The 9707-nt window shown below is 40.4% G+C and overlaps 1 long non-coding RNA gene across 1 annotated transcript; it reads left to right on the forward strand.

The window, feature by feature from the left end:
* The first annotated feature begins 7863 nt into the window (after positions 1–7863).
* On the forward strand, positions 7864–9485 carry LOC127298071 (uncharacterized). The gene is made up of 2 exons (XR_007849589.1): positions 7864–8197; positions 8302–9485. It is a non-coding gene; the product is annotated as an uncharacterized lncRNA (long non-coding RNA).
* The last annotated feature ends 222 nt before the right edge of the window (positions 9486–9707 follow it).

Here is a 9707-nt window from a genome sequence, read left to right on the forward strand (position 1 = left end):
AACCTATGTACTTGTGGCCATCGCCAACACCGTGGATATAGAACCTTGGTAACCCGTGTGTATCATGATCCTAGACATCCACCCGCCTATCACCCTACTTCTCTCTACGCCCTAAGGTATCACCTATGGCGTACGTGTAGACATACCATGACAATAGGTCCCACACATCCGCTCCTCGGAGCTCCCTATCAGAATCAAAGCTTTGTGTCCCTACGTGAAGGGTCTTCTGTTTAGCCTAGGAAGACATGGGCTTCATGATGCGCTGTTGCGAGTTCTTCTAGAGTGGCTTTCTCTGAAATTGGAGTCACTAGAGTGATGATAATGATACCGATGTTCAACCTCGACGACGCTCTCGCGTTCGACATTGTGTGTGAAGTTTGTGTTGGTAGCCAGGGTGGCTGTGTGCGCCCTCGCGATTGTCTTATTCCATGACCTTTACTCGGCGTGTTTTTACCGGTTTTAGGCTGGTTTCCCAATTTTTAACTAGTCAACCCTCTCCTTCTTAATTAGTAATGAAAATGGCAAGCCTTTTTTCTTGTTTAAAAAAATGTTGTATCACAGGGTTCACTCAGAAAAAACCCGTCTGTGATAGTTCTGCGGATGGTTTTTCTATAAATTGTTCGTGGCAACGACTTAGGAGAGGCTATTACAGAGGTAACAACTTCCAAGACTCAACATAAAAGAAAAATACAGAAATAAAACAATGGGTTGTCTCCCATAAGTGCTTTTCTTTAATGCCTTTAAGCTAGGCGCAGTAGTTTGAGAAGATGCTCATATAAAATATGAATTGAAGCAAAAGAGAGCATCAAGGAGAAAATATGAAACGCATTTAAGTCTAACCCACTTCATATGCATAGGAATCTTGTACGCAAATAAATCCTCAAAGAACAAAGTGACAAGCATAGGATGATAAAACAAGAGTAACTTCAAAACTTTCAGCATATAGAGAGGTGTTTTAGTACCATGAAAAGTTCTACAACCATATTTTCCTCTCTCATAATAACTTTCAGTAGCGTCATGAATAAACTCAACAATATAAGTATCACATAAAACATTCTTATCATGAGCCACATGCATAAAATAATTATTACTCCCCACATAAGCATAGTCATTCTTATTAATTATAGTGGGAGCAAATTCAACAAAATAGCTATCATTATTATTCTCATCAGCATAATCATCAAATGTAGGAGGCATATTGTAATCATAATTAATTTTCTCCGCAATAGTAGGTGGACTGAAAATAACATAATCATCATTGTAATCATCATATATTGGAGGCATAGTATCATCATAGCAAATTTCCTCCTCTAAAACTGGGGAACTAAAAAGATCATTTTGATAAAAACTAGCTTCAGCAAGTTTAGACTTTTCCATAGCATTAGAAATAATGGTGTTCAAAGAATTCATACTAATAACATTGCTATTAGCATGCAAATAAAGTTCCATAGGTTTTTTTAACTTTCTCTTCAAACACCTCATGTCCTAACTCAAGATAAATACTATAAAGATCTCTAATTTTGTTGTTGTTTTCCATTAAGCCTAACTAGTGAAAATAAAAACAAGAAACAAAAATATGTAGTTGCAGAATCTAAAGGAAATAACTTCGAGCACTCACCAGCAACTAGAAGACTTAGAAGCCAGAGGATGTCAGTACCTTTTACCTTACCTCGCCTACAACGACGCCAGAAAAGAGCTTGATGTCTACGCACGCTTCTATTCTTGTAGACAGTGTTGGGCCTCCAAGTGCAAAGGTTTGTAGAACTACAGGAAGTTTCTTTTAAGTGGGTCACCCAAGGTTTATCGAACTCGGGGGGTAGAGGTCAAATATATCCCTCTCAAGCAGCCCTGCAATTACGATACAAGAAGTCTCTTGTGTTTCCAACACACCCAATACACTTGTCAGGTGTATAGGTGCACTAGTTCGCGAAGAGATAGTGAAATACAAGTAATATGGATGATTGTAAGTAGTAATTGCAATCTTAAATAAAAATGGCAGCAAGCAAACATGTAGTAGAACTGGTTGTAAACGGTGTTTTGAAGCTTGGAAACAAGGCCTAGAGATCATACTTTCACTAGTGGACACTCTCAACAATGATACCATAATTGAATACATAGATATTATCACTTCACTATGGTACTCTAAACCTTCTACGGTTCTATTAATTAAGCTTAAGAAGCAAACACGGTGTGCACACTGTCACCTTCACACCGTTGGACAAGGTGTCCCCGGAGATCACATAATAAAACCACTTGAGTAGCTCATGATCACATAAAGATCATACATGGAGAGATAGATAGACCACATAGCTACCGGTAAATCCCTCAGCCTCGGGGGAGAACTACTCACTCCTCATCATGGGAGTCAGCAATGGCGTTGAAAATGGCAGTGGAGTCGATGGAGATGGCTCCGAGGGCAATTCCCCATCCCGACACCGTGCCGGAACAGAGACTTATGTCCCCCCGGATCTTGTCTTCGGTGGCAGCGGAGCTACATAACTTTTCGTGGACGAAGGCTGATTGATTTAGGATTTTTGCGCCAGGAGGCATTTATAGGCGGAAGAGCAAAGTCGGTGGAGGTGAGGTGGCCCCAGACCACCCCTAGGCGCGGGCCAGGGCCAGTTAGCTCCTAGGCATGGTCTGGCCACCCTGTGGCCACCCTTCGTCTCTCCTCTGGACTCTATCTTCGTTATGGAAAAATATTGACTTTGCTTTTGTTTTGTCCAATTCCGAGAATATTTTATGTAGAACTTTTCTGAAATACAAAACAGCAGAAAACAGGGAACTGGCACTGTGGCATATTGTCATTAGGTTAGTGCAGGCAAATGTATAAAAGTACAATGAAGTATGAGCAAAACATATATAAATTGGTGTAAAATAAGCATGGAGCATCAAAAATTATAGATACATTTGAGACGTATCAGTCGCCATGAGCGGTGGCGTGGGGAAGGCGACATGCCTGGCTCTGATACCAAGAAGACGGAATATATTCTTATTATTGATAATAAACCAAGGATTACAAGTGTTTATATAGGGGAGAGAGGGAGAGGTAAAACCCTAACCGAAGTGGGCCCATATAGAAGTACAATTCAACGCGTCAGACTTCCTCTTAAGAGGACCGCAAGGCCTATGGCTTTAGCCTGAGGGATAGGTGGTCTCTCTCAGGCACTATGGCTACGTCGCTCAAGATGATCTATGTGAAGAACGCTTCAACAACCTTTCTGCACCACTCGATCAAGACTGGATGAGGTACGAGAAGTACATCAATGCTCTTGAAGCACACACGGATCGCGAGAAGGCACGCGTAGGGATAGTCAAGTTTGTCAACACCAATCATCCTTCACATCAAAGATAAAGACACCGTTGAGAGATACTTTCACGGAGGCACATATCATGAGAATTTTTTTATTCATGCACCGTGAAAAATTTATTCATCAACACGCACTTGAAACCACAACAAAAACGGGAGCAAAAGGTGTCCGAGGACATCCCCTATCCAAAAAACACCCGTTTATAATCTCGATGAATAGGTGAGTAAGATCGAGTTCAGAACATGGAGTAACAAGCCTGAAAACAAAGAGGAACTAAACTCCATATGTAAAGTTTTTACTAATAGCATGAATAAGCTTCTTGAAGATGTACCCAAGATCAACTGACGCATAGCCTACCTAGAATAATCCAACAATTTGCTACGGGACACCCTCGTCAACGCCACAACTTCGCTCTCTACCTCGCATTCCCGCGGTACCAAATAATCTATAGGGATTATTTGATCCTACCTAGCTTGATTTCAATCTTGGGGAATTTTTAAGACCTTGTAATCTTTATTATTTTAGCATGTTTACATTTTTGTAAGTTTAGTTTGCTTTCGTATGTTGCACAATAAGTTGCATCATCATCTCTTTATAGGGGATGATTCTTATCTTTTGAACCATGAAACAATATTAAGAATTCAGTTTGTGATTGTTTTATTAGATGTATGAATTAAGTTGAGTTCTATCTCACTTGTACTTTGATGATGATTTTAGGATCTTACACACCATTAATCTTAGGGAAGAAAAAAATTAAACTTATACAGACATGTATAAGATAGTTGATGTCATGGGACATACCATGAGCTTGATTATCAAATACAAGACAAAATAAAAATAAAAAGGGAAGAAAAAGATAAACAAAATAAAATATGTATAAGTTTAATCTAGAATCTTAGAATGAGTAAGAAGTTGAGGTAGATACTTAACTCAAAAACAATGAATTACTTCAAACTCACCTTTGAAGTCTCCTTGGTCTCTTTTAAGTCTTCTCGTGTAATAAAATTTAAGCATGTCTAGCTTATGGCACAACTCTAAAAAATGACCTAATAATAATTGTTCTATGAGCAAGTAGACATGCCCGCATGTGCGAGAATAAATAAAAGTGATCGTTCTAGGTCATTTATTTGTAACGTCTAAATATGTTTTAGATCTTCTCATTACGCTCGTTCGGTTGAACTTTATGAGCTATATCATGTTATTTATTATTCTCCGCACAACAAAATAATTCTGAAGGTGAGGAATCCTCCTAAATCATTTAATTTGTATAACTAATATAGAGCCCAAGGATGGTTCTATATCTTTCAAATTTATTATATGTTGTAATGCACTCGTTTATTTTAATATTGACTCGCGCTCCGAAAACATGAGGACGATGTTTTTAAAGCTGCTATATTGCTCAGGGATGAGCAAGGATCTAAGCTTGTGGATGTTGATGATTGTATTTTACATTGTGTTTTTCGTTATGTGTTTACATAAGTAATGATAAGTAATGATAGGAGTTTTGCATTTTACCATGATGCTCGCGTGTATCTACTCATTTTCTTTCACCAGGATCTCGAAAATAAAGCGGTTGATTGACAAATCAATAAAAGAGATCATTTTCAGGCACAAATATGGTGATTTGAAGTAATGAATGCCTTCCATACATTTATCCACGCACATGGGGGTCATACCAAAGAGAGAAACGGTGAAGAGATGATCACATACGTTTTACGACCACTGGTACGACCATGTCTGCCCGTACGCGATGACCTTATAGGGTGTCGGTGGCTTCGTCTCATCAAATACCCCATGTAATCAGATTAGAAACCGGAGACTCGGAGAAACAAAATGTCACCACCTTCATCCATCTTATTGTAATTTCAAACCCTAGCATGGATTTTCACTTGTATTTCATTCGATCCCTCATACTCTAGTCATACAATCATGATGTTGTTATTTGCCTCCCTGTGTGAGTAGTTCCATCTTTTCTTGGGGAGATGGAGAAACCCTGACAATATATTAAAATGTACAAGTTTTACGGTGGTTGGCATTTTTAATAATCATTCATTAACCTTGATCTGACGGTGTTAAATAGAAAGAACCAAACTGACGGAACCAAAAATATGGGATCGGAACCAAAATTTGTGGGACCAGAACCTCTAGTATATTTTATGAAAATTATAGAATAAGAGTGTCCATTAGAGAGGTCAAATCGTAGAACAAAATTTTACGGATCTTAAAGTCCCTGCACAAACCTTAAAGTCACTACGTATGAGCAAATAGTCATGATCGTGATCTCACTCGTTCTCCTCTTTCGATCTCAGCTCTCATTCTCTCTTACGTACTGACGTCGCTCGTCCCCTAAATCACGAAGGTGATCACTTCGCCCCGACGATCCTCCGCGTGGATGTCAGGATGGCAGTACATCCCCGGCCACCGGCGCTGGGCGACAGAGGAGTAGCGGCAGACCCGCTGCAGGGGAGGAGGAGAAGCGGCGAGGGAGGAGGACGAGGCCAGAATAGTCGGGCTCCAGATCGATCTCATTGACAGTTCTAGAATCTTAGCCCAGCCGGCGCCGCTCACGGCTCCCGCTTGCAGACCACCGATCTTGGAGTTCTTGCATGATCGTTGCCTGCTTACCATAAGTTTGCGATATCGCCCTCTCAACTCACCGCTAGATTTTTGGCAAAGGTACCCCAAATAGTCAAACACCGTTCACTGTATGTACGTACTGCTGATCTGACTTTACTTTGGTATCAGTTTAGCTATAATATACAGTAGATGATTCAGATAATTCGTAGATGCAATTTAACTACACTTCATCCATTCATTAGAAAGAAAGAGAAATAATATACAGAACATGATTGTTTTTTCACGCCGAATGTTTAGGTTTCAAAATTGGTTTGATGCTGAAAATTCAGATATGATCGTTTGATTAGTTTATTGGTGATATTCTTCATTACCTATGTTTCAGATAATTCATATTCATTTAATGGTTTTGCCATGCCATGTATTCATTTGTACTTGCAGGATGCGTGGAATGAAACTGTCTGCAGTCTCATCATAATCATGCCCTGCATTTGCTTCTTCAGGGGATTGCTTGCAGCAAGAGGAGACTAGCGGCCTGGGTCCAGTGGCGAAGGTGGGCTTAGTGTGATCTTCGCGCCCTAGATGGTGGTGCTTCGACCAGGTGATGATGGATGATCAGATAGGGATTCAGGGGACTTCCAAACGTTCCTGACATTTGTAAGGTTGTGCTTCTCCTCTAATTCTTTACCCTTTTCTTGAAATTTTTAATTTTGGATAAATATTCTCTGATATTGCTGTTACTGAACTCTTGTGATTCTGTTTCTAAATATAGGTAACTGGTGAAGACCTCTGTTTCTAAATATAGGTAACTGTGTTCTTAGTGACATTTTACTTCACTTTTTTAGTTATCAAAAGGATTGAACAGTTCAAAGCCTTTTATCTATCTTGCTAAATTTAATCTCTTATCATTTATAATTTGTGAGATGCAGTGCCATGCAGCTTTTCCAGCGGACAATGAAATGCAATGCATAACCTCAAATTCCATTGCTTTGTTTCATCACTGAATTAAGACAATACTAGGAATCAGAGGGTATATTCTAGCAAGAAAGGGAAAGACACATGCAATGCAACTTTCCCATTTCCAAACAATGAAATAAAATGCAATGCAAAATCTCACTTACACTGTGATGTTTCCTCATAGAATTTTGACAAGAATATTTGCTGCTCCACAACATTCACACAGCAAAATGATACATTCAACTAGCAGGAAACGGAAAGACGAATGGGTGAAGCACAAATGGAATATAACCCCTTGTTGGTCATAGTATTCAGAGTACAAGCAAAACGTATTCAGAGTGCTACTAGATCAGAGTACCATTAGAACAGTTATATGGCAGCAGCCACAACACCTTTCCCTTCGGAAAAGATGTCAATTGTTGGTTCATTAATCTTTCATTCTTTCTCCGGAGGAGTTTGTCCAGTTCACCTCTTAATATCTGTCAAGTAAAAAAAGACACCTCTGGTTACATTTTACATAATTATTTGGTATTTGCTCATCAATAGCCTACACAAACCAGAGCATAAAACATTTGTGTTGAATATGATAACCACAAAATTTATATAATAGCCTACGCAAGAGTCGATCCAACTTATATGATAACCACAGCTCAGCTTACTGTTGTATGAACAGGGACGGCCCTGAGCAAGTGCAGCCAGTGCGGCCGCACTGGGCCCAGGCTGCTAGGGGCCCTCACCCAGGTAAGTAAAATAGGCATTAGCTTAGGAAAATAGGCATGCATCCCACAGACTAAGAGCATCTCCAACAGGCGCTCTATCCCGCGCTGTATCCAAAAAAGCGGCTGGTTTAGCGCGCGGGCGTAAAATTATGCTCCAACAGGCGCTCTATCCCGCGCTGTAAAATACAGCTTGGGGAAAAGCGCTATGTCGTGCACTATATCTACCGCGCCGGAAAGAGCGCGTTGTATCCGTCATGCGCAGAAACAGGTATAGATTTTTACAGCTCCAAGGTTTAGAGCTTCTGCTGGAGGTGGATATGCACTCACGCACAAAACATGGATAGAGCGCGCTGTAAAGCGCTTTTACAGCGCCAAGATTTAGCGCGCCTGTTGGAGATGCTCTAATGCTGCTATCCCTAACCTAAAAAGAAAAGTGACGAGTGCCGCACATAGATTCCAGTCCAACCTGCCTCCCTCAATTCGCGTCGTCTTCTTGACTTCTCCTCGCGTCTCCTCGTTCTACCCCATTTGGCCATTCCCCAATCACATCTGACGATGGGCAGCGCTCTCCCGTCAAGATTTACATCAAGTTCCTCCTCCATCTGCAAGGAACCCCCTCATATATATTCCTTTTAGGTTACTTCTCTATTGTTCATCTAATTTAATTGGATTGGATTTCTTTTTGCGATGAATAATCCTATTGAATTAGAAATTTGGATCCATTCCTTCATTCTCCATAGGGCTTGATTTCATAAAGGCAAAAGGTGAAAAAAGAGGAGTAGTAGGCGATTGGTGGCAGCGGCAGCCGGGAGGGCAGGGGCGGTGTATGGCGACAATTTGATTGTCCGCAGTGGCATTTGGCAGCCATGAATTACCACGACAGTCCAACCAAGGGCAACCTGCAGCAAGCGACAATGAGCACGGCAGTTTCATTCATGCTCCAGGTGCTTTTCTTTCAATTTAATTTTATATCTAAATCTTGCAGTGTAGTATGTGTTTCAACAAGTCTAAGATGTCAAAGTGCATTTGTGGTTATAAGAAGGGACATAAGAGAGATGTATTGAACAAATGTCTATTGGAAATTTAGATGGGATTGTGTGTGACGTTTCTATAGTAAATTTAGAGAAAATTGTGTTGTTTAACATGTCTATTGAAGATTTATATAGAATTTTGTTCAATATATAACATGCTACTGAAATATATAAAAATCTGGATAATGTACAGGGGCCCTATTTTTCTCTTGCACCGGGCCCCCGACATCTCAGGGCCGGCCCTGTGTATGAACTGAGGCTCGTATGGAAAAAAGAGAAGCTAGGTCAAGCAGCAAGCATCCACATTTCAAAATCTAACCAATCACAACACCTTTTTGTTTCAAATTTACTTAACACTATTTCTATTTTTTTTTAAGTCCAAAGAAACTATTGTCACGGAGTTGGTCATACCTGAATCAACTCTATGATACGATTTGGTGCAGAGAAATGAAGATAGCCCACAAGCATCTCTATGCTTGCAGTTTTCACCTCAAGGAACCAGATGGAATCATTCAATGAAACACCGTTCTCAACAACCAATATCTTCTCATAATTTACAAGAATTGCTGAGTGCAACTTGGATGGAGGCTGAGCCCCAAGTACTGTGGGCACAACCCTTCAAGTTAATGTTCAGTGAATTAAAGGCAGTTCTTTGGCCAATGACGTTTGCTGGCACGCAAGCATTGCTTCATATTACAAGAAATGAGGGCGGACTAAGCAAACTGCAAGTATTTTACCCTATAAACAATGTTACATGTGTTCAGTTCCTTCACATTCAAGCAAGCCTAAACTTATTTTTACCTATCCAATACTTCTCTGTTCTATATTGATTGTTGCTCTTGTACCAAATCAGAGACGACTATATGAAAGAGAGACGTTACTATATGTTGTGAGGGTTAGGTTGTATATGTGTGTGTGTTATGAGGGTCAAAATGTAAAATACACATCACCTGTATATCTCTGTGAGAGTGAATGGAGAAACGAGTTAGTTCTAGAAAATTCCCAAATCTTCTTCGTGTTGCAACATGGTATCAGAGAAGGAGTGACCGGCGGAGGCGATTGCTGGAGGTAAATCGGCGGCGTGCGGTGGAGCTCCGGTATCTGGGCTGTGGGCG

The sequence above is a fragment of the Lolium perenne genome, chromosome 7 (assembly GCF_019359855.2).
Source record: "Lolium perenne isolate Kyuss_39 chromosome 7, Kyuss_2.0, whole genome shotgun sequence".
In the NCBI taxonomy this organism is placed as follows: domain Eukaryota; kingdom Viridiplantae; phylum Streptophyta; class Magnoliopsida; order Poales; family Poaceae; genus Lolium; species Lolium perenne.